Source organism: Lactuca serriola, chromosome 8 (genome assembly GCF_051521515.1).
Source record: "Lactuca serriola cultivar US96UC23 chromosome 8, Lser_US96UC23_V15, whole genome shotgun sequence".
Taxonomy (NCBI): Eukaryota; Viridiplantae; Streptophyta; class Magnoliopsida; order Asterales; family Asteraceae; genus Lactuca; species Lactuca serriola.
In genome coordinates, this window is record NC_136415.1 from 242,663,987 (window position 1) to 242,687,020 (window position 23,034).

The 23,034-nt window shown below is 38.2% G+C and overlaps 2 long non-coding RNA genes and 1 other non-coding gene across 3 annotated transcripts; 1 reads left to right on the plus strand and 2 right to left on the minus strand.

Moving 5' to 3' along the window:
- Positions 1 to 864: 864 nt before the first annotated feature.
- LOC145065699 (uncharacterized) lies at positions 865 to 21,225 on the minus strand. Its single transcript, XR_013688513.1, has 3 exons — positions 21,070 to 21,225; positions 17,555 to 19,994; positions 865 to 1,061 (listed from the first exon to the last, which is right to left on the minus strand). It is a non-coding gene; the product is annotated as an uncharacterized LOC145065699 (long non-coding RNA).
- Positions 7,464 to 7,570, minus strand: LOC145071650 (small nucleolar RNA R71). Its single transcript, XR_013690657.1, has one exon. It is a non-coding gene; the product is annotated as a small nucleolar RNA R71 (small nucleolar RNA).
- On the plus strand, positions 20,524 to 21,184 carry LOC145065700 (uncharacterized). Its single transcript, XR_013688514.1, has 2 exons — positions 20,524 to 20,697; positions 20,813 to 21,184. It is a non-coding gene; the product is annotated as an uncharacterized LOC145065700 (long non-coding RNA).
- Positions 21,226 to 23,034: the final 1,809 nt, after the last annotated feature.

Below are 23,034 nucleotides of genomic sequence, written 5' to 3' on the forward strand. Positions count from 1 at the left end.
ATCTATCCGTACCTTCTTCAAGGACTGCCTTGACTCCACCAGATCCCTTACACTACTGTTGATCACTGCTATACTCATCCTAGGCTTACCCCAGGAAATCCTCCGACTCCACCCAAACCGGTCCTCAGCTGCTGAAGGCCTCCTCGTAATGCCAATTAGTCATTACCTGAATATCATCACATGTGATGAGGCTCAGATAATCCTTCGAGTAACAGACTCGTCCCTACAACGGTTAGACTCAAACAAGAGCTGCGCAATAGGGTCAAACCCAACACTCTAAGATTATTCAACCTTGATCACATGTGACGTGACGTATTCACCTAATGGCTAACTCCCATTCTTCAGAGTCCCACAAAGCACAAAGCAAGCAGCGTTCAGACAAAAAAGGGAACAATCTCAAGCAAATCCGTTCTCATAGAGAGAAACTGCACTAGCATACCATGCTAAACTCGTACTATCAGGCATAACCTAAATAGGCTATCCTACTGTTGTCTACTCAATTCTAGCATGCAATTCTCATACACTGAAGCACATAAAGCAGGCACATAAGGCATCACTCTTAGATCCTTAGTCCTATTCTAGCATGTTGTTCTACTGAAACTGATCAACATAACATAAACTTGTATGGGTACTTTGGGGAATACCTACTTGAGCTCGGCCGGTCGCGCACATCACACCCTTCTTTCTTTCTCAAAACACTTTTCTTAACTTTGAGAAAACATTTTCTTTTTCAAAATCCTTTAATCCCTCGATTTGAGTTCAGACACCCCTGAAGGTGTGTCCGAATCCCTCAAACCAAGGCTATGATACCAACTTGTAACGACCTATTTTTCACGTCCAAAAATTTCATTTTTCAAACAATACTTAATAAAATCATTTGTAAATAAACATTGTCCGATCAAACCATTTCATAAACATATACTATGTCTGAAAACCAAAACATGTAATCAATCAAGATGTCAGAGTATAAATCCCAGAACAATCCCATAAATGCGGAAAACAATATGTGTGTATGATGTGCCGCTACTGCGCCAGCTCCTTCCCCTTCGACGAAGAGGTACCTGAAACCAAAATTGTAAAGTGTAAGCATGAAGCTTAGTGAGTTCCCCCATCGTACCACATACCATACAATCACATAACATACATACTGTCAGGCTATTATGGGGTGCCTGACTACCCGGTACGGCCATTCTGGGGTGCCGACCGACCCATGCGGCCATTCTGGGGTGTCGTCCTACCCGTGTCAAGCCATTCTGGGGTGCTGACTACCTATGTCAAGCTATTCTGGGGTGTTGACTACCCATCGGTCCTAACAACCGATCCCCAGGGACTATTTCACCCCCTACTGCTACTATCACATATATCATAACTTAACATATTATCAGACATATCTGGGGTGTATGAACTACCCTTCGGTCCTAACAACCGAACTCTACCTCCTGCTACCTCTGGCTCATATAACAGATCATACTAGCATATAAACATAACATCATACACTATCAAACATATCTGGGGTGTCTAACTACCCTTCGGTCCTAACAACCGAACTCTACTACTATCACATATAACATATCATGCTAGCATATAACATATCAGGTAGCAACAAACCTAGATGAATATCACACAGACAATCATCTAACACCCAACTTCTACTGGTGGGCCGGCATTGTGGCCGTAGACCCATTGCTACTTGAAAGGAAACTCACCTCAAAGTAGCTGCTGATCTGAGCGGGAACTGACTGTCTACTGCTGCTGCTGCTGCTCCGGAAGTCCTCCGGATATAATTCCCACAAAACGTTCAGTCAAACACTGCTAGCTGTACTTAGGGTAAAATGACCATTTTACCCTTGACCAGGTCAAAGTCAACTTCCAGTTGACCCGACTCGCCGAGTTGGCTCACCAACTCGTCGAGTCCCTATCCATTCGATTGTCCTTAAACCCGTCTCTACTCGTCGAGTTAGGTATAGACTCGACGAGTTCTCCTTCCAAACTGACGTCCAATAGTCCTTCATCCTACTCGCCGAGTTGTATGAACAACTCGTCGAGTTCATCTTCATCCGAAGAACAGTCTATGATGCGACTCACCGAGTTGTATGAACAACTCGTCGAGTCTGTTCTTGAGGCAAGAAGATTGCCTAGGACTCGTCGAGTCAGGGCATTGACTCGTCGAGTCCCTCCATCACTGAATCTGGCTTCCGATTCACTGAGTCCACCCATGACTCACAACTCCACTCATCAAACACGAAAAGGGGGAAAACTCAGGGACTCGCGACTCGACTCGCCGAGTCCGATGAACGACTCGCCGAGTCATTCACATGCAATTACTATATACTCGATTTTGCTTGAATCCAGCTCATGCCATACATAGATCTAGGTTCTTAAGGTTGGTTTTGCACGTAAAGTTTCCAACTTTACGTGCATGCATGCTCATTCAAGGGATTTAAGGATTTTTATGGGGTTAGAAGTATACATCTAGGCTTGATCATGAAAATGGCCCATAAAGGTTATAAATTTGAGCTTCTTGAGCTCAGATGTGGTCAGATCTGAAGGCTAAACGAATCAAGGAGTCCTCTAGACCACAACCAAGCCAATAAATGACTCCAAAAAGTATTAAAGATGCTCTAATGAAGGTTCAACCATAGAAACAGAAGAAGGGGGGTCGAGTTTTTACCTTACTAATCTCTGAAATGGGTTCACAACTTCTGTTCTCCTCCTTCTCCTTGATCTTTCTTCCTTCTCTTCTTCAAAGCTTCAAAGAAACACACACAAACACTCAAATCACAAAAGGAAAGGTTAAGGTTCCTCTGAGAGTGAAGGGGGCGACCTTGGGGGCGCATATGGTGGTTTAAATAGGGTGCAAACCCTTGAAATTAGGGTTTCATTCAGACAGCAGGGACTCGCCGAGTCCAGAATGTGGACTCGTCAAGTCACCAACTTAAACGTGCTCAATGCCCCGACTCTACTCAGCGAGTCGGGCCTGCAACTCGCCGAGTCCAAGGCTAAATATGTAATTCACTTAGATAGATTATACGTACCAGGAACCAGGTGCTACAAATCTCCCACACTTATTTTAGACTTCGTCCTCGAAGTCTGCTGCTCGATCCTGAAACATCTCCGGGTAATGCTCCATCATCTCTTCCACCGGCTCCCAAGTCCACTTCGAACCCTTCCGGTGCTGCCATTGCACCTTCACTAATTCCACCATCTTGTTCCTCAGATCCTTCGACTTCCGGTCGAGGATTGTGACAGGGCGCTCAATGTAATTCAGGCTGTCATCCACCTGAATATCCTCCAACGGCACCACTGCTGAGTCATCCACTAGGCACTTCCTAAACTGGGAGACATGGAAGGTGTTGTGGATCTGACTGAGTTCGGCTGGCAAATCCAGCCTATATGCCACCTTGCCCACCCGGGCTATAACCCTGAACGGTCCAATGTATCTCGGGCCCAACTTGCCCCGCTTCCTGAATCGAATGACGCCCTTCCAAGGCGACACTTTCAGGAGAACCATATCCCCGACCTGGAACTCCAGGTCTGATCGGCGCTTGTCGGCGTAGCTTTTCTGGCGACTCTACGCAGACTGAAGCCTGCTCTGAACCTGCTGAATCCTCTCGGTAGTCTTGAGCACCACTTCGGTGCTCCCCATGACCCTCTGGCCAACTTCACCCCAACATATCGGGGTCCTGCACCTCCGTCCGTACAACATCTCAAATGGAGGACGGTCAATACTCGCGTGATAGTTGTTGTTGTACGAGAACTCAGCCAATGGAAGATAGGTATCTCAGCTACCACCGAAATCTAGCACGCATGCCTGCAACATATCCTCCAGAGTCTGGATGGTCTGCTCACTCTGACCATCCGTCTGCGGGTTAGGCATGACATATCATATTCAGCCAATGTTTTCAGGTGACACTGTTTCCATATTCCAACATCCTCAATATTCTTAAACTGGTTAGAAGAAAGATCAAGCTCTAGAAGGTTAGGCATACTAGGAACCAATGAATTCAACTTGTTTTCCTAAAGGTAAAGAACTTTTAGGGAACTCGTGTTACTGAAAACAGATGGAAATATTTCTTCAATTGAATTTTGGCTAAGATCCAGGTATTGGATGTTAGAAAGCGTACTGATAATAAAATGAGTGGAAGATAGATGTGTGTTATGGAGGCCACAACGTGACAAATGCAGCTCTGATAAAGAGGAAGGGATCATGTTTATCAAGCTTGCAAAGTTCCATGACAAACTAAGATTAAATTTTGAAAGATCCAGAAATTCAAGGGATGTCATGTTTTTGAAAAATCGAGGGAGTGGATTTTTGAAAGAATTGAAACCAAGATCAAGGTGTTTCATGTTGGCAAGTATTCTACTTGAATTAAGAGAAGAACCAAGATCAACATTGGAAAGTCCACACTTATACAAACTTAACTCTTTTAATAAAGGAAGATAGTGAAGCACCATGTCCATGTTCTTTGCTCCGCCAAGATCCACCCAACTCAAGTCGAGATGCTCGAGTGATGGAAGGCCAAAAGTCCATGACATATCATTTGACACCAGATTGAAGTTTGAACTGAGATCCAAAACCTTTAAATTAGAAAGATTTCCAATGTGAGGATGAATAATACCTTGAAAACCAGAGAGATTGAGATATCTCAGCTGGTTGAAGGACCCAATGAACTCAAGGATCCGAATTCCTAGAAAATGATTCCCACTCAAGTCCAGGTACTTGAGATGCCTCAACTCAACCAATGAAGAGTTCACCTCATTTCCAACTAAGCAGCTGTCTCCACCATCATAGTAATCTCCTCTGAGATTGAGGCTGTCAATGGTTCCAGTGAGACTGTCACAGTGGATTCTTTCCCACAGGCAACAATCCTTCCCCACCCATGATGACAATATTTTAGAGTCATCTACAGCACTGTGTTTGTGTTTGAACCTGAGAAGAGCAATTCGCTCTTTCTGAGAGCAAGCCACAATCACATTTTCAACACCCAAACAAGTATATTTGGTTGCAACCAAAATAACACATACGAAAATGAGATAGATCCCTAAACCCCTCGGAGTCCCCATTATTAACCCTCCTTTTTAATTTAGAATAAGGTTGAAGTGGAAATATAGGTTGTTATATTGAAGAAACCACTTCATTTATAATGCCATATGATATTTGCATATTTAGTCTTAAATTAAGTATAGATTTTTATCATTTTTTAGCTAATTTATTGAATATCATGGAAAAATGATACTTAAAAGTGTTTGAATTGTGTTTTCAGTCCAAAAGCGAAGCTCGGAAGTAAAAGGAAGCAGGTGAAGTGGTTGGGAGCTCGGGAGTTGAACAAAGAAGAAAAATACCAAAAACACAAGGTACTCGGCGAGTAGGGTCGACTACTCGGCGAGTCGCATCGAAGATTCAAGAAGATAAAGACTCCTTGACTTACCGTGTTTGGGAATTAAGGGATGGACTCGGCGAGTCGGGTTGAATCTATAAAAACAACTTTTCAGATCGACACAAGGAATTCTGGAACCCTTTGGGGAGAAGCAAGCTGCGAATTAAAGTAAGAAGAGATTTGGAGAACGAAGAAGGAGATTTGTGGCAAATTTACATCATTCTTACTTTAATCTATTGTTTTTCATCATGTTAAGACTTTTAGATTTCGTTTTTATGCGGTTAATTACCTCAATCATGAGCTAAAACCTTAAAACTTCTGTTTGGGGAGACAATATTGATACTATGGTTTGATTTATAGTAGGATTGATTTAATATTGGTGATTTTGTTGATTCTAGCTTGTTAAAGAACCTTATGTGTGAATAATAACTATTTTCTGTTAATAGGAAGATAATTAAGCTGCATGAACATCTCTTAATTGTTTACCTCATATGATTTATGTGAACACTTTATTATATGACTAGGATTAGCGACTGTGAAACTAGAATTAATAAGAAAAATAGGTAAATTCATGTGTGAGCTTGTGTGATGACCATCAACAAGAGGTTAACTAAAGGACCAAATTAGTTAACCATTACAAGTCTAAATTAACCCGAATAAATAACCTAGTGAATTGAATTAAATTAGACAATTGGCCATTGTTTGAGTTAGTTTGTTCTCTAAGTATTAGTGCAGCGAACGTGAATCTAATCACTTGAATCGGTAGCCAATAGAAGAATTAATCCATTACACTATTACCATAATATCAACCATAGGATCAATTGAGTTGAACTAAACAGAAGTTCCCTTCGTTATTGAATTTAGTTGAATATTTGTTTATCTAGTTTTTAGTTAATTAGTCTAAGTAATAGTTAGTAAGTTTCTAGTCTTGTAAAACTAGAGAAAACCCCTTTTTATTACTAAATTTTAGATAAAATTAGTTTTTAGTTTTAATTCTCCATTCCCTGTGTTCGATACCCTACTTATTTAACTTTACCACAATTGATAGGTCCACTGCCTTTGTGTGTTTATTTTATAATTAAAAGTTGGATTAAAACTAGTTGGTTTTACACACATCTAGTTTTTGGCGCCATTGTCGGGGAACGGTTCTAAATTAGCACTAATTTCTAGTTTTATCGATCCTTTGTGTGGGATATATCTCACACAAAGTTAATTCTTAGGTAATTTAGTAATTAGTATAGGTTTTGATAAATTTCTGGTTTAAAAAGTTAATTAGTAATTTTTCTGTTTTTGCCTTGAACTCGCCGAGTGCACTCGAGTCAACTCGGCGAGTCCATCGCTGTTTGCAGTTTTAGTTTTTATTTTATTTTTGTTCTTTTTACGCGTTTTTTCTTCTTTTGTTTGAAGTTTTTTCATGACCCGAGGATCTGATACGCCTTTGGTCCCTCCACTCGAAGACCCGGAGTCCGCCCTAAAGAAGAACAAAAGAAAATCCGTTGGAGAATCTGCTTCTTCGAAGAGCTAGCCGTTGAAGAATCTAAAATCCATTTTCAGCAAGAAAAAGGGCAGCAAATTAAGAGCATCCAGTGCCTCTTTATCAATCGACGACCCGATCAAAGAGGACACCGAGTACGAAACCGAAGGAGAAGAAGACCCCACATTTGGGCACGAATTCGACTTTGACGACGAGTTAGCTATTCCCATGGAGAACATCGATGAAGTCCCCATGGGGGAACGGAAGAAGAAGATGTGTGATGACACCGGCCCGGGACTTATGCAACCCGCAATTCCCGCTACTGCTACTTTCGAATTAAAGGGCCACATACTCGCTCAACTAAAGGAGATCCCCTTCTACGGAAAAGATACGAAGACACCTATAAGCACTTGGATGAAGTCAATGATGTAGCTGATTACTTCAATGTTTCAAATGTGCCTCGCGAGACCCAACTACTTCGTATGCTTCCAGTCACATTTAAGGGTGATGCAAAAGATTGGCTCAAGTCACTCCCTCCCGGATCCATCACCACATGGGCTAAAGTGAAAGAAGAATTTATTGACCATTTTTTCCCACCTTCTAAAATAGCCAAGTTGAAGAAGGCTATTGCTAACTTTGAACAACAACCCGGAGAGTCCCTTTATGAGGCGTGGGAGAGGTACAAAAGTCTACTAAGAAATTGCCCACACCATGACCTTAATAGCCAACAAGAAGTCTCCATCTTCTATGACGGAGTCAATGTCACGACAAGGCAATTACTTGACTCGCAAGGCCAGCTCACAAAGAAAGCACCCCTGGTGATCAAAGAATTAATTGAAGAGTTCTCTAAACATTCTAGAAAATACCACAACCCACGTAATGCAGTAAGTAAGGGGTAGTGAACACGGTTAATGATGGCATGGCGAGAATGATGGCTAAACTAGACAGTTTAGATAGGAGAATGACGAAGATGGATCAAACAATCCATGTTATCCGAGTAGGATGTGAGAATTGTAGGGGACCTCACCTAACTAAAGATTGTGACTTGGATGGGAATGGAAACAAGAAGGCGCAAGTGTTCTATTCAAGTGGTGACAGGTACGATGAGAATTGGCGGAAACCCAAGAAGGAATGGCTCCCGTACGAAGAATACAAAAAGGCAAAGGAAGAGAAATACAAGCAAAAAGAGAGGGGTTTCTATCAAAAGGAAGAACCGGTTGTGGAAAAAAGAGCCGATTTAGAAGAGATGTTCACAAGATTTATAGCCGCGTCCGAGAAGAGACACAATGATCATGATGTTGCAATACAAGAGACTAGAACAATACTTAGGAATTAGCAAGCATATATTCTCAACATTGAAAAACAGCTAGGGCAACTTGCACATCAAGTGAACAAGAGAAGACCGGGTGAACTTCCAAGTAAAACCGAGAATAATACGAGAATGGAGAATGTGAATGCTATAACATCTAGTTTTGGGGAGATTTTCACTCCTCTGACCCCTGCACAAAAGGTCTCAACTAAGGTGCATGCAGAAAAGACAGAAGAGCCGAGTTCAGCTAAACCCGACACGACTCGCCGAGTCCCTCTAATGGACTCGATGAGTCCATGGTCTGATGACAAAACTGTTGTTTCCTTAAAGCCTTACAGGCCACCATTGCCATTTCCAATTCGAGCCATACCTGATGAAAAGGTTAAAGCGTACAGAACTTTCATGGAACATGTAAAAGCCCTTCAAGTCAACATCCCATTTGCTGAAACGATGCTTCAAACACCTAAATATTTAAAATTGCTTAAGAGTCCCTTTACTGCTAGAAAAGATATGGTTGAAGTCGCAGAATTAATATTAAATGAACTACCATAAAAGAAGGGCGATCCGGGAAGCATCTCAATTCCTTGCCAATTTGGAAATATACTTGCTACTCACGCATTGACCGATTCGGGTGCAAGTATTAACCTAATGCCTTTTTCTTTCTTCAAGAAGTTGAATTTGCTGGAGCCAAAGCCTATCAATATGAAGATCCATTTAGCAGATAAGACAATCATTCGTCCAAAAGGTGTTTGTGAAGATCTTCTCATAAAGGTGGACAAATTTGTATTTTCGGTGGACTTTGTAGTGCTTGACATGGAAGAAGACCCCAAAGTTCCAATTATTTTGAGAAGACCATTTTTGAACACCGCATGTGCATTAGTAGATATGTGCGAGTCCACACTAACACTACGAGTAGGAGATGAGTCGATAGTGTTCAAGGCTATATAAGAGATTAAGCAAGAAGAACCAAGAAAAGAAGAAGTTTCCTCTATTGACTTGGATGATGAATTATTACAAAAAAGAACTTGCACTCTTACAAGAAGAAGATCCAAGTAAATTTCTACTACCTTCTGGAGAAAATTTTGATGTTGAAAAAGACTTAGAGGAGATAGAGAAGTTGTTGAAAGGAACTGATTCAGAAGAATCAATGGAATGTGAGGAAGTCGCACCGACTCACCGAGTCAATTCGACAGACTCGACAAGTCCAGTTGAAGAATTCAGCAATTTGGATTACCTTGACCTGCTTGTTACCAGTTCCTTGCCTGATTTTGATATGAAGATTTTTTCTGATTATTTAGAAGATGAAGCGGCGGAAGGCGAAATTGTTAAAGTGTATTGTAACTTCCAAAACGTTCAAGTAGCTTACCTCGATACAATGATGCAAAAAGATGAAGACATTCGACTTGACGAGGAGGCAAGCTTTGGAGAAGAGGAGAATGCAAAGGCTCGGAAAGATGATGCTGATAACCCATTCATTGAGTCACGTATAACCAAACCTCGAGCCCGAGTTTTTACTAATTATGAAGTAATTACGTTCAAAGAAAAAGAAGTACAAAAGAGGATTCAAGAGAATGGGGTGAAGAAAAAGAAGGTTGGGAAACGGAACACGCATGCAATTGAAGAAGATGCCACAAGGAAAAAGAGAGAAGAATTGAGACGGGCATATAAGAGGAAGATACACGCCTATAAAACAAAGTATAAACCGCAAAAGATTAAGTGTGCATTCCCGATGCAGGAAAGCGAAGAAACGTAGAGCGGGAAGGAGTCTAGCTAACGACTCCTTAAAAAGAAGCGCTTAGCGGGAGGCAACCCGTCATTAGAGTTTGATTTCTTTTACCTTTTATTTAGTTTTAGTTTTTCGTTTTTAGGATTTTCTGTCTTCATCTTCTAAATCATCAAACATGATTGCTTGAGAGTACGCATGGCCTGAGTGTGGGGTGGATTGAACATTTTTTATAAATAAATGACAAAATGATTTAATTTTTGAAATGTTTGCAAGTGACTCGGCGAGTGGGTACCTCGACTCGACGAGTCTATTCAGAATCCAGATAAGTTACATTTCGCGACGAGACTCGTCGAGTCTGACCCTGACTCGACGAGTCGATTTTATTTACTGAAAAATAATAATAATTATATTTTTACATCTGGTAAAACTAGGGTTTTTACCCTAATTTGAACATATCTCATCGATACTCGCCGTGCACCTCTTCTTGTTCTCTCTCAACCCCTCATCAAGTTCTTCCAAAATTTTTTCAAATTTCACAAATTTCATCAAGCAAGGTACTTAATTTCTTCTATATTACTGTTAAAGTCATGATTTTTAGATGTTTAGAAGAGTCAATTTGATTGAACACCCATTTTTGAAATTCTAGAATTTTTAGGGTTTTGATTTTGGTTTAATTATGGTGTTTTGGATGGATATTCTTGCACTAATATACCTTATACACATTCTTGGACAAACCCTTGGACAAATTTTGAGTTTTTATGGGTGCATTTTCACTGACCCGTCGACTGACTCGCGCAGTTCATCAGACTCGCCGAGTCTGTCATAGACTCGACGAGTCCAGTCGGGAACTAAGATAGATTCTGTTTTAAAGTGTTTCTGTGTTTTCTAGATTGTTTGTTATTTGTTTTGCAGAAACATGTTTTCACGGGGTCAGAGCTCATAAGGAAGGCAAGAAGATTTCCCTTGGTTGAACTTTCCACGAATCGAGTCCCAATCCACAATGACTAGGTGGAAGAAGAAACTTGCAGATATCCGGAAAAAGGAGATTTGTGTACCCAATGTGATTGACTTGGGATGGCTACAGAATGTCCGATACGAAGAAGAGTTGGCACCATACCTTGTTAAGGAATTTACTCATAATGGGGTGTCAATCACGTGCGATGGTTAGAGTAGTTTGTTTCGTATCCGGGAGCCAGTCTATCGAGAATTGTGCTTGGAATTTTTCTCCACAATAAATTTCCGGGGTGGGGATGATTATTATAGCCCCGAGAACATCACTTTTTGTCTTGGGGGTGAGGTTCGCAAATGTTCTATGGTTGAATTAGCTTGGAGGTTGGGAATTTATGACCAAAACTTGACTCACACAACTGCATTTGGTATTTTTTTGGAGCATTGCCGTAAGGTATTCCCGGATGGTGTCACGAGCACAAATTGGTGGAACACCATTGCCAACAAACTTTACATTCTCAAATCCGCTCAAGAGGGAAGCATACGATCACCCACTCACCGCCTTATTTCCAACACTATAAATCAACAAAAGGATGATGACAAGGTTTCTAACATTGATGTCTTTTATCTTTGGAGCATCATTACACCCAACACCTTTTGCAACATTCCATGGTGCATAGCTTCGTATTTGGCGGAGGGAGCGGTCAAGGACTGCAAAACTTCAAAAATTAACGGGGGTATGTTCGTGACACGTTTAGCCCACTCTTATGGGTTAATGACTCATGGTGCTTGGAATTTCATGACGATGACTCCGACCCCTCCTTTTAATCCTATTCTTTTTCGTAGGGCGAGAATTATTGAGGATTATGGCGGGGGACATTATGCTATTCCCAATGACGATCTGGTGATCGGGCCCGAGGCACCGGGACGGAGGGTTCGATCAAGACGTGAGCGGGAAGTGGAAGAGGAACCGTCGGTGATTCCCATGGAAAATGACGAAGTACCAATGGATTGGTACAATGTTGAGATGAGGCGGCTACAAGAACAAATGGCGAGGACCGAGGGGTATAAATTTTAGCAACGAATCCCACGTTCGGCTTTTTGATCATTTTCATATTCCACACATTGATGGGGGTAACTTCCCCTACATTCCATCTTGGGACGAGGTCATTAACGAAAGGCGGAGTGGAGCTGGTGGGAGCGGAGCTGTGCATGGCGATGATGAGGAAGAGGGTGATGATTAGTTTCTTTTTATTTATGTTTTGTTGAACAATTTGTTTTTGTTTTTATTTTGTTTGGTGTGTTTTGAATTCTTAATTAGGACTTAAACTGATGTGCTTGATGTTTGATTTGACTTGGTTCCTTTTAGAATTTGGGTTAGGAAATGCTTGCATAAGGAGTCTTGAGAATGTGAGAAAAACATGGAAACGAGTCAAGAAAGGTCGACGTATTGAGTCTAGGTGTCGAATCCAGCTCGAGTCAAGAAAGGGTTTATGAGTGAATAGTTACTGAAGCAATGGGAAGTTTTTGAAGTCCACTACAAGCTGGATTCAAGATAGAATCTATTTATTTTTCACCCAGCAATGACTCGCCGAGTGCACTTGTGCGACTCGACGAGTCGCAGTATATTTTCACGACTTCAACATTATCGCGCTATTACTCGACAAGTCGTTTATATAACTCGACGAGTCATTCATTTTTCTACCACAAGGGCTGCTGATTTGATGTTGTTATCTACACCACTTGACCACTTAATCTTTGCAATCAATTCCTGAAGATTTTATAGTATTTTTCCTACACATTTGGAGCTACCCACATGCGATTTGATGCCCAAGACAAGGATGAGTTGTTCCCATGTCTAAAGTCGATTGAAGTAGGAGCTTAATTGAAGATGATCAGCCTAGTGACTGCTATTCCAAAGGAGTTTGTTCCAATTCTCTCTACATTTGATATTTTTATTTTTCATGCATAATATGCAATGAGGACATTGCATGAATTAAGTGTGGGGTAGGGGGTTGATTTCATCTTAGTCAATTTAGAATCCTAATATCCTAATTTAGGCCAACTTTAAAAAAAAAAATTGCATACCATAAATGTTGCTTAGGACTTAATTTAGAAAATTTTGGTAAAGGTAATTAGGATTCCATGTTAGAATTATGTTGATGATTACATGAAGACCCAAATATTTAGTTGAGCCTATATACGTTCTAGTGCATTGTGGCTTCCTTATTCCAGTAAAATCATGGGACAAAAACACGACCTTGCTTATCCCGAAGGATGCAATATGTTTAGCATCGTGTACCAAAAATGTATCTAGGAAAATTATTATCTTTAGCCAATAAAGGTTGAAGTTGAGCGTCCCTGCATAAGCATGTAGGGTTTTGAGTAAAAAAAAAAGGTGAGTTACATGTGAAAAAAAAAAGAGGAAATTACAAGAAAAAGTTTGAAGAATTTTTGGAGCATCAAAGTTAAAGTATAAATATCAAAATTCTGAAAAGTTCAAAAGTTGAAGATACCCAAAAATCAAAGATCAAACTGTCAAAGAAGTGAAGATGAAAAAAATCTCCATAGTGGTATCATAAATTGTAATTTCTAGATTATGTATGCTTGGGTTGCTCAACCAAAAATACCTTGAGGATAAGAGGTTTTCTGCGGATGGATTGGGAGGGATGCATAAAATGAGCATTGTTCGGGATAAGTGGGTGAATGTTTATGAGGATTGTAAGTATTTGGAGTATTGGGGGTTTTAGGAAAATTTTAGACATAAATGCACGCGTTGCGGTTCTGACATAATGGTTGGGTTAGATTGGAGTTGTCCTATGTGATTCTAATGTGCTAAAATTTAGTTTTGCTTGGGGGCAAGCAAAAGTCAAGTGTGGGGTATTTTGATATTTGCATATTTAGTCTTAAACTAAGTATATATTTTTATCATTTTTTTAGCTAATTTATTGCATATCATGGATAAAAGATACTTAAAAGTGTTTGAACTGTGTTTTCAGTCCAAAAGTGAAGCTCGGAAGTAAAAGGAAGCAGGTGAAGCGGTTGGGAGCTCGGGAGTTGAACAAAGAAGAAAAATACCAAAAACACAAGGTACTCAGCGAGTAGGGTCGACTACTCGGCGAGTCGCATCGAAGATTCGAGAAGACTCCTTGACTTACCGTGTACGGGAATTAAGGGATGGACTCGACAAGACGGTCATGGACTCGGCGAGTCGGGTTGAATCTATAAAAACAACTTTTCAAATCAACACAAAGAATTCTGGAACCCTTTGGGGAGAACCAAGCTGCGAATTAAAGTCAGAAGAGATCTATAGAACGAAAATACAACCCTAAACCCAATCCCGCATGAGATTTGAGGCAAATTTACATCATTTTACTTTAATTTATTGTTTTTCATCATGTTAAGACTTTTAGATTTTGTTTTTGTGCGGTTAATTACCTCAATCATGAGCTAAAACCTTAAAACTTCTGTTTGGGGAGACAATATTGATACTATGGTTTGATTTATGGTAGGATTGATTTAATATTGGTGATTTTGTTGATTCTAGATTGTTAAAGAACCTTATGTGTGAATAATAACTATTTTTCTGTTAATAGGAAGATAATTAAGCTGCATGAACATCTCTTAATTGTTTACCTCATATGATTTATGTGAATACTTTATTATATGACTAGGATTAGCGACAGTGAAACTAGAATTAATAAGAAAAATAGATAAATTAATGTGTGAGCTTGTGTGATGACCATCAACAAGAGGTTAACTAAAGGACCAAATTAGTTAACCATTACAAGTCTAAATTAACCCGAATAAATAACCTAGTGAATTGAATTAAATTAGACAATTGTCAACTGTTTGAGTTAGTTTGTTCTCTAAGGATTAGTACAGCGAATGTGAATCTAATCACTTGAATCGGTAGCCAATAGAAGAATTAATTAATTACACTATTACCATAATATTAACCATAGGATCAATTGAGTTGAACTAAATTTTAGATAAAATTAGTTTTTAGTTTTAATTTCCCGTTCTCTGTGTTCGATATCCTACTTATTTAGCTTTACCACAATTGATAAATCCACTGCATTTGTGTGTTTATTTTATAATTAAAAGTAGGATTAAAACTAATTGGTTTTACACACATCACCATAAATGAAGAACAACTAATTTCCATGCCATGGAAGACTTGAAGTCAATGGACATTTGCATGCACAGGTTGAATTTTTGTGGTCCCCATGGTAGACGGCTAGACACAATTGTATACGGAAACAATTCTTTTAAAAAGTGTAAAATAAATGACAAACAAACAATTGTATACGGAAACAATTCTTTTAAAAAGTGTAAAATAAATGACAAACAAGCATTTAGATTTTCAAGAAGTATAGGATAATTTATAATATTTTGTAAATAGTAGTTATAAATTATAAACTTGATTTTGATGTTCAATCATTTTACATAACTGACTTAAAAAAATAAGTTTTTCGTTATTATTTGACTTGACAAGGTTATTGTGCAAAGCTTAATTAAAAGATACATTATGTAACTCGAAATTAAAGATATTATATTATTTTTTATAAAAAGATGTATTTTCTCAAATGCATTACCATTTTATTAGACATGATAATTTCAACCCATTTAATTGAAAATTTGGTATTTTTTATATTAATAATAAAAATGTAACATCCCGAAATGTCAAGAGTGGAGTTGAAGGGCTAAAAGAGTAAACTGGGAAAGAGCAACTCGGCGAGTCCATGGTTGGACTCGGCGAGTAGAGTCGCGACTTGGTCGCGTGTTAAGTAGCCGACTCGGCGAGTCAATAAGTTGGACTCGGCGAGTAGGCGCTGTAAGGAGAAAGCCCTAAATCCGGGAGTTGAGCCTTATTTAAGGAACATCATGGTTCCCTTCCAACCTCCTTATCACCCCCTTGAGTCCCAGAAACCCTAACTTCGTGGAGAAACCCCCTTATAGAGTGAATTGGAGCTTGGAGAGGTGGTTGTTGAAGAGATCTTGAAGGAGAAGAAGCTTGGAGCAAGGGGCTTTGTTGGGGTTCGAGTTCCATTGCAGTTGGGACGTCCTTTTAAGGTAAAAATCCTGTTCTTGAGCTGTTGTTCATATGGATTCGTCATTTTGGGGTTTGTGAGGAGTTTGTCTTTGGATGTATGGGAGTCTAGAGGATAGATCTGAAGTTGCTACCTCAGATCTAGAATGGAGAGGGATCAGAGAGCATTAAAGTCCCTGTGATTGAGTGTGTAGTGAAGCTATCATGCCCCAAACTCTAGCCCTAAGGTGTTTAAGGCCTAAATCTCTTTGGATTCACGTAAAGTTTGCCACTTTACGTGATGGATGGGTTGTTGGAGGTTAGATCTATGTTTTGGATCAATTGCATGGCCTGGAGTGCTTCTGTATGGATTCAGACCGATGGCACTCGGCGAGTCACATGGGTAGACTCGATGAGTTGCTTGAAGATGAGCTGGAACTCGACGAGTTGGAAGAACAACTCGGCGAGTTGGATGAAGATGGCCTAGAACTCGGCGAGTCGTATGAACAACTCGGCGAGTAGGTTGAAGATAGCCTTAGACCCGGCGAGTCTGTTCATGGACTCGGCGAGTCTTGTCGAAGAGTCCCAATAATTGTTGATCGAGTCGAGAATCGATGAGTCAAGGGATGACTCGGTGAGTTGTGTGCGAGTGGACTCAGAGTTGTTGGACTCGACGAGTCTCGGGGTGACTCGGCGAGTTAGGTCGCGGGTTGAGGGAAGTTCTGTGTATGGGGACTCGGCGAGTCATCGGGTTGACTCGGCGAGTAGGGTCAGTCAGGAGTTGACTTTGACCTTGTCCTTGACCAAGGGTTGACCAGTGGTTCCAGGGCATTGTGGTAATTGTTGTTTATTGTTTGAGTTCAGTGCATTGGTGATTGTTCAGTGGTGGAAATCGTATCAGTGATCGGAGCAGCTTGGGTTACCTGTTCAGTCGGCAGTTTCGAGGTGAGTTATCCTCACTATATCGACAGGGTCTACGGCACCAAGGCCGGCCCTTTTATCGGATTGAGATCCGGGTATTTGTTGTTATGCTAATATTGTTATGTTTGCATCCTGGTAGTTAGGATGGTATGTGTTAGAGACCTGGGTGAGGTCGGTATCATGTTCTATAGGGAGGTGCTATGCTAGTGACCGGTTAGGTCGGTATTCCTGGTTAGAGGGGTTGATATGTTATGTGATATGCTTGATCAGTTTGTTGATTGTTATCTGTTATATGCATGTATGTTTATGTGCACATGGTTATTGGACTGGGGTTAGGTTGAGGCGGGTCCTGCTGTGTGTTGTAGGCCAAGATACCCAGGGCGGACCGGTTGTCCCGAAGGCCCAGCGAGCGGACCGGATAGGCTGTAGGCCCGAAAGGGCGGACCAGACGTGCCGAAGGCTCGGAGAGTGGACCAGACAGACTGAAGGCCCGGTGCGGGCGGACCAGTCATACTGTAGACTCAGAGAGTGGGCCAGGTAGATTGAAGGTCCGGTGAGGGCGGACCAATCACACTGCAGACTCGAGATATGTGGCTAGACTTAGAGGGTGGACCAGGTGGACTGTAGGCCCGGTGCGGGCGGACCAGTCACACAGTAGACCCGTAGTGCATGGCTGTTCTGTGATCGGATATGTTATGGCATGTTATGCGTGTATGGTATATGTGGTTGGTATTTTGGGGATATCTCACTAAGCTTTCGGGCTTACAGTTGTGGTTTTATGTTTTTAGGTTCTTCAGGAGACCGTGGCAAGGCGAAGGCGTGATCGTACCGCTCCTCGTGTTTACCTTTTTATATGGTTCTGGGAATACTCTGATAATTAATGTATTGAAAACCTTTTTGTGATAACATTTACTGAAATGGGTTGTTTTTGAAAAATTTAAATTGGTTGGATTTTTCGGTCGTTACAAAAAATACATATTTTCATAATAATATAAATAGATATATAAAGAGATGTCGATGAGAACGGGGTGGGGTGGGGTGGGGGTTTGGGAATTTATGGGACCCAATGTTTTAATAATAATAAAAAGTAAAGTATAAAAAATAATTAAAAATATAAAAAATCTAGGGTGTGTTTGGCTTAGCTTTTAAAAGCTCAAAAGTTCTTTTTCAAAAAGTTACAAAAAGTCAGGAAATCCTGACTTTTCTAAAAAGTTGATTTTCCTTGTATTAAAACTCCAAAAGTTACTAGCTTGCCAAACATCTTTTTGTTTTTTTTCTTTTACAAAAAAGGATTTTTTGCTGTGAAAAGCTAAGCCAAACACCCCCCTAGTAAGGGAAAAAATGTCTTTTTAGGTTTGTTAAGGATAAAAATCATAACAAAACAATACCATATGGATGGTACAAATTAAGAAATAATAATATTAAATCTTAAACCATAGAGACCATTTATATAATTTACCCTAGTTTTTTCTTTTAAATTTGATACCAATATTTTAAGAACTGTTTTTGGCTTTTAACAAATAGGTGTTAGTGAATTGGAACACTATGGGAAAATGACTTATCAAGGTAATTAACTTTTTGGTATGTTCACATCTGGGTAACTATCTTTTTTTTTGTATACATTTAGGTAACAAACTTATTGGAAGTGTTCACATATGACCATTATGACCTGCTGTAGCAGGTTACATCCTAGATGTGAACACTTTTGACAAGTTCGTTACCTAGATGTGTAAAAAAAATAGTTACCCAAATATGAACAAAACGAAAAGTAAGAGTAAATTACACGAATGGTCCCTGTGGTTTGGAGGAATTTGTGTTTTTGGTCCCTAACTTATTTTTGTAACTTGGATGGTCCTACTATTTATTTTTATTGCGCGTTTGGTCCCTATCTTACCTAAAAAGACTATTGTGTCCTTATTAATTTATTTTTTAATTAGTTTTCTTATTTATGTATTATTTTTTACATTTTTTAAAAAAATAATAGACCTCACATATCTGTATCTTCTCGGATGATCTCTACTGTTTATTTTTTAATTAATTTATTTTTTAACTCGGATGATCCATATTGTTCATTTTTGTTATATGTTTGGTCTCTGTCTTACCTAAAAAGACTATTATGCCCTTATTAATTAATTTTTTTAATTAATTTTCTTATTTATGTATTTATTCTTTATATATTTAAAAAAATTAATAGACCCTACGAGTTAAAAAAATAAGTTAGGTAAGACAGGGACCAAACGTGCAACAAAAATAAACATTATGGTCCATCCAAGTTAAAAAATAAGTTAGGAACCAAAAACACAAATTCCCCCAAACCATAGGGACCATTCATGTAATTTACTCTTACTTTTTTTTTGTTCATATTTTGGTAACTAATTTTTTTTGTACACATCTAGGTAACGAACTTGTTGAAAGTGTTCACATCTAGGATTTAACCTGCTATAGCAGGTCATAATGGTCATATGTGAACACTTCCAACAAGTTTGTTACCTAGATGTGTACAAAAAAAAGATAGTTACCCAGATGTAAACATAACGAAAAGTTAATTACTTTGATAAGTCATTTTCCCGAACACTATTGAGGAATAGTCAATGGCCCATGGCACACGTAAATGCATTTGGCAAAAAGAAGTCTTCCACACAAAGACCTTGAAGTCAACAAAGCAAACCCACTAATCACACCCATAGACAAAAAAAAAAAAAGGACATGATTGATGCACTAAGCAAGCAGAATTTTCCATGCAACTTCTCCATATCAAATGTATTCCTCTTTAATATTATTATATGTATCTTTTTAATCTAAAATAAATTACTATCATATTTTAACCTAAAATATCTTTAATATAACTACATTTAAACATTAAAGAAATTATATATTAATAGTTTTTGAGTAAATACAAGAAACCATTATGTGATTTCAGGTAATTAGCGTGTATTGTCCTTTAACATTTTTTTAAAATTCGGACAGTCCCTATGGTTTGGTTTTGTTTCGGGTTTGGTACCCAACAAACTTAATATGACTATCTTGCGCTTAATGATATTTTTCTATAATTTTTTAATTCATTTTTTATTATTATGTTATTATTAAATTGAGTAAATTATTAATGTCTATAATGATACTTCACCAAACACCAGATGCTGCCCTTGAAACCACCTCCCCCACCATTGCAAAAGATTGAAGGATCCAGCCTCACACCATTTTCCCCTCTGTTATAGACAAAGAACAACAGTATCATCCATTCCTGATGAAAATCAAAACCTCTTTCCTTATATTATAGAATACCAAGTTCACTCTATCAGATATATAATCTCAACTTTCATAAACATGCTAAAAATAGAAACGAAAAAAGAAATGCACATAAACCATCACTGTGGAAGTTCACAGGAATCACAAGTTTAGGGACGCTAGAAAGTATATCAGGTACTTAATGATCTTACACTTACACATATGCAAACTTTCACAACATGCAATGACTACTGAAAAAGGTTTATTTACTAATGCGAATTAAAAAATAAAATAAAATAAAAAAATCTATTGACGTACAATAATTATGGTATCATGTACCAGTAGATATCAATACAAAACCTAATCTAATAATATTGGGAGCAATTACACACATACATTATGCATATATAATATGTGGCCTAGTAAAACTATGCACACATAAATAAATAACAATTCATTTGTAGGAACTGCTTTCATAGCATATAAAGAAAAACCAGTTCCAAATATAGCAGCAATACGAAAACAAACGCAAGAGAGCACAGAGGCTTTTCATGAGCACAGGTCAACATAGGACTATAGTCTATAGGTGATTAGTTGATACAATAAAACAACACAACCACTACCAAAGGGTCTACTGAGAAGCAGAGGTTTAATTGAGTTTGAAGCATTTCCTCCCTTAAACAGGTAATTACAGATTACGTGTTTAACATTATATCTACCATTAGGAGCTGCAAGTGTCTTGCAAAACAGAGGCTATCACCATCTGCTTATATGCATCATTACCTTCTCTGTGTTACAGGTCCCAATTTGTGCGACAATTAGGTCAGACAGAATCATAAAAGCGTAGATGGATCATTTTCCCGGTACACATCAATGCAATTGGATTATATTACACATAAAAACATATATGCATCGTTTTCAATAGCCCTAAATTACTATCTTTTTTATCTTACGGATCCCAATTTTTGTGCTGAATTTTCTTAAAAAACAAATCCAGCAAAGTTCATAAAATATAGAGAATTAGGTCAAATAAAAAAAGAAAATCGGAAAACATACCAAGTGAACGCCATATGAATCGGCAGTGTAGGCTTCGCCTTTTCCCCGTTCTCATCCACTTCCCGGTGACGATAGTTTTTAGAGGACTGCAAATTTGGGGGAAATTTTGTTAAAATGCTTAAAGGAACAAGAAGTGACGTTAGGTTACTATGATAAGAAAAATTATGATGTCTTTATAAATATTTTGATATATTTGTAATCATTACATTAAATTTGCAGATTCATAATAACTTAAAACTAAAAGTTATTTGGGTGTAAAAGTCCTATAAATTATATCATAAAAAGAAGGCCGAGGTGGTTGGGATCCGAAATAAAAGTTGTCGTGAGAATGATATATTTATTACATGATAGTAAGGGAAGAAAAATGAAAAGAAAATCATTTTTTCTTTGTTACTAGTTAAGGGGTACCAATCGGTAGGCGATCACACAAACACACCCTTCTCTTGTGTATGTCTTTTAATCGATATATAAACAACAAAGAATCAGGAAATTGTGGTTGGGAAATTATAGGATTTTTCAAGTTCAATATTCATGTTTGAGGTCAAGTCCAACAATGACATGATCTAAAATTAATGCTCATATGTTGGAAAGGATGATATAAATGTATTTTTTTTTCCTTGTGTAATTATGTGTGAAATAGAAGAATATATGATCATAAAAATAATAATGTGTGAAATGTAGATATAGCTTGAACGGGTGAAATATTATTTATGGAAGGTTAATTGCAAATTAAGGAAAAATTGGTCCATAAATGGATCTCGTATCTTATTTGGGTAAAGGTCAAGGAAAATGGACATGTAAATAATTTGAGAATCATTTGTTAAAGTGTTAAATGTTCAAAATAAATAAATAAATAAAATAAAATTTGCATGTAAACAAAGATATTTGACAGGTTAAAAATGTTGGTTAATTTCATATTGGAAAGTAGGACACTAATTTCCTTATATATGTAAAGTAAACATAACTATAAGTGTATTGGTATTAAAGTGAACTTGAAATAACATATGATGATGCAAGAATGAAAGAAAGATGAAAGTTGTATCTAGTAAGTAATGTATTACTTGAAATCTTGAAATGGTATGGATAGGATCATCATACACATGGAAAAAATAAAATAAGAATTCATACTCAAGCTAGGTAGATACATGTGTTTGATCCTATAATATCACTCAAATTGAAGTTGAAGTTGATGCTTCTTGTATTAGAGCTATAAATATCCATTGTTAATATTAAGTTGAATACAAATACAATAACGGTAAAATCTTTATTAATTACTGATGAAAACACATAAAAGAAACTATGGTCACAGCTTAAATCTGCATCGATACACTGTAAAGGATCATACACCCAATGCGGAAACCAAGATAATGATAATGATGTTAAACATCAAGAATTACATATGAATTCCCTATGATATCTTATATATTAATCAAAGAATTACATCAAAATATATATACAAAACAAGTAATAAAGGCATATTACCATATTAGAAAATCGGAGAAACAAGACAACAGAAACATATAAAGATGCAGAACCAAACCATCAAACGAAGATCTAACCCTAATCCAATCTAACAACTTCATCTTGTATGAATACCGAATCAAACAAACATTTCAAAATTAACACCTTTTACTACCATCCATCTATATCACAAATCTTATAAAAATCTAAAATCCAAATAGTAAACCCTTGATGATATATATTTGAAAATTACTTGCATTCTTGAGGATCTATGCGTCTTCTCTTTGTCTCTTCATCTTGGCAACTCTTACCATGACTGCAACATATATCTTGTCTACAGTTTCCTCAGCAAACATGAAAAGTTTTTGTCTCCAATATTTCTTGAATAACAAAACTCCTATAACAACCCAAAACCATGTTGCAAAACCACCCATTATGTCCAAATAAAACAGCCATATCTTGATAGGCTCGTCATCTGCTTTGTATTTTTTGTTGGGCGTTGTT